The sequence below is a fragment of the Primulina eburnea genome, chromosome 13 (assembly GCF_022965805.1).
Source record: "Primulina eburnea isolate SZY01 chromosome 13, ASM2296580v1, whole genome shotgun sequence".
NCBI lineage: Eukaryota > Viridiplantae > Streptophyta > Magnoliopsida > Lamiales > Gesneriaceae > Primulina > Primulina eburnea.
Genome location: NC_133113.1, coordinates 17,101,809 through 17,105,071, shown reverse-complemented (window position 1 = coordinate 17,105,071; position 3,263 = coordinate 17,101,809). Strand labels below are relative to the sequence as shown.

The 3,263-nt window shown below is 40.9% G+C and overlaps 1 non-coding gene across 1 annotated transcript; it reads right to left on the bottom strand.

The window, feature by feature from the left end:
- Positions 1–254: 254 nt before the first annotated feature.
- LOC140811002 (small nucleolar RNA R71) lies at positions 255–361 on the bottom strand. The gene has a single exon (XR_012113396.1). It is a non-coding gene; the product is annotated as a small nucleolar RNA R71 (small nucleolar RNA).
- Positions 362–3,263: the final 2,902 nt, after the last annotated feature.

Sequence of the window (3,263 nt, the reverse complement as noted above, 5' to 3'; positions counted from 1 at the left end):
TTCAGAACACTGTTCAATTTGGGGAAAGTGCACTTGACGACCCTAATTCTCATATAGCTGACTTTCTTGAAATTTGTGATACTTTTAAGTTTAATGGCGTGTCTGATGATGCTGTTCGTTTGCGTTTATTTCCATTTTCACTGAGAGATAAAGCTAAGTCGTGGTTAAACTGTTTGCCTGTAGGGTCTATCACTACATGGGAGGATATGGCAAAGGCATTCCTGATCAAGTACTTTCCTCCGTCGAAGACTATGAAGCTTAGAGCCGACATTACTACTTTTGCTCAATATGAGAACGAGTCACTTTACGAGGCATGGGAGCGCTACAAGGACTTGTTGAGGAGATGTCCACACCATGAGCTGCCGCTTGGGTCAGTTGTTCAAACTTTCTACTACGGTCTGATTACTCCTAACCGTACCATGATAGATGCTGCGGCATGTGGTAATTTACTGAGAAAGACGGCTGAGGAAGGATATGAGTTATTGGAGGAGATGGCTGCTAGTGGCTATCATCCTCAGTCTGATAGGCAGAGACGAGGTGCTGGAGTTCATCAAGTTAATGATTTGTCTGCGGTTTCAGCACAGTTAGAGGCGTTGAATAAAAAGATTGATGGGATGAGCATGAGTGGGTCGGCTATGCGTCTGCAAGAAATTTTCTGTGATAAGTGTGGGGGTGAGCATGACGTGCAGGATTGCCAAGATGGCAATCCATTCTATGTGACCGAGGGAGCACCGGTAAAACAAGTGGGATTCCAGAACCGTCCTAGAAATGACCCTTATTCGAATACATATAATCCGGGATGGAGGAATCACCCAAACTTTTCATGGGGAGGTCAAAACAACCAAAATCGCCAACAAAGAGGTCCACCATATGGGATGCACCAAGGATTCAAGCCAGAACCGCCTCGGGAGGAGAAATCCAATTTAGAGCAAATGATGACTAAATTTATTTCTGCCACCGAGACGAGATTTCAGAACCAAGATGCATCCATAAAGGGATTAGAGAATCAAATTGGACAATTGGCTAAGTTGATTGCTAATAAGGAGCAAGGAGCTTTGCCAAGCAACACGGAAGTTAACCCAAGAGAACATGTGAAGGCTGTGGAATTGCGTAGTGGGAAAGCACTCGAGTCTAATGAGGAAAAGACCAAGCACAGTGAGGATGAGGTGGAAACTCAAGGAGGTAAGTCTTCTAGCTCTACACCTACACCTATTGCACAAAATAAAATTGTTATCCCCCCACCTTTTCCTGCAGCAATGAAGAAAGCTAAATTAGATGCAAAATTTGGTAAATTTCTTGAGATGTTTAAAAAATTGCATATTAACATTCCTTTTGCTGATGCTTTATTGAATATGCCAAGTTATGCAAAATTCTTGAAAGATATCTTAGCAAATAAGCGGAGGCTAGAAGATCACATGACTGTGAATTTGACTGAAAATTGCTCCGCTTTAGTTCAAAACAAGATGCCTCCTAAGCAAAAAGATCCAGGGAGTTTCTCTATACCTTGCATTATTGGTGACATTAATTTTCATAAAGCTCTATGTGATCTTGGTGCAAGTATTAATCTGATGCCTTTGTCTGTGTTTAGGAGACTGGGATTAGGTGAACCCAAGCCAACTAGGATGTCGTTGCAGCTGGCTGACAGATCTGTCAAATATCCACGTGGGATTATCGAAGATGTTTTGGTGAAAGTGGATAAGTTTATTTTTCCTGCAGATTTTGTGATACTTGACATGGAGGAAGATGTAGAGATGCCTTTGATTCTAGGGAGACCGTTTCTGGCTACAGGGAAAGCACTGATTGATGTTGAAGAAGGGAAATTGAGACTGAGAGTTGGAGAAGAAGAAATTGTTTTTGATGTCTTTAATACTCTCAAACACACAATGCACAATGATAGTTGTTTTCGTATTGATGTCTTAGATTCTCTCATTTGTGATTTTGTGCAGGACGGATTGAAGGAACCATTAGAGGTCACTCTCACTACTGAAAAGCAGGAGGACGAGCTAGACGAGGAAGAGATGGAGATGGTAGCTCACTTGAATGCCATTCCACCTTGGAGAAAGCAAGTGAGGCTTAGACTAGAGGAATTGGGAGACAGAAAAGATTTAATGCCTCAAAAGTCAAGCCTAGAGGAGCCACCTACTTTGGAGCTCAAACCACTACCTCCACATCTCAAGTACGTATATTTAGGAGAAGATAATAAATTGCCTGTTATTATTTCCTCTTCTTTGACAGATGATATGGAGAGTAAGCTCTTGGGAGTCCTTAAGGAGCATAAAGGAGCATTCGCTTGGAAGGTTTCAGACAAAAAAGGGATAAGTCCTTCGATCTGCATGCACAAAATTCTCATGGAAGATAAATACTCACCTCTAGCACAACCACAAAGGAGACTCAATCCAAAGATGCAAGAGGTAGTAAAAGCTGAAACAATCAAACTTCTGGATGCAGGTATTATCTATCCTATCTCTGATAGTGCGTGGGTAAGTCCTGTACAATGTGTGCCTAAAAAGGGTGGGATTACTGTTATTACTAATGAAAAAAATGAGTTGATTCTCACTCGAACTATTACGGGTTGGCGTGTGTGCATAGATTATAGGAAGTTGAATGATGCAACCCGTAAAGATCACTTCCCTTTGCCATTTATCGATCAAATGATTGAACGACTAGCAGGTCATGAATTTTATTGTTTTTTAGATGGATATTCGGGATACAATCAAATCACAATTGCACCCGAGGACCAAGAGAAAACTACTTTCACTTGCCCTTATGGTACTTTTGCGTTTAGGCGTATGCCCTTTGGTTTGTGCAATGCACCTGCAACATTTCAAAGATGCATGACCGCTATCTTTCATGACATGACTGAAAATTTCCTTGAAATCTTTATGGATGACTTCTCTATTTTTGGCTCCTCATTTAATGAATGTTTAGAGAATTTGAACTTGGTGTTAGTTAGATGCGAGGAGAGCAATTTGGTGTTGAATTGGGAGAAATGTCATTTTATGGTTCAAGAGGGGATTGTGTTAGGACACAAGGTATCGGAGAATGGAATTGAGGTTGACAAAGCCAAGGTGGAAGTAATAAAAAACTTACCCCCACCTTCATCAATAAAAGGAGTTAGAATTTTCCTAGGGCATGCTGGTTTTTATAGGCGTTTCATTAAAGATTTTTCCAAAATTGCTAAACCTTTATCCTCTCTGTTGATGAAATATGCTGAATTTAATTTTGATTCTACCTGTCTGCATGCGTTCGAGATACTCAAGGAA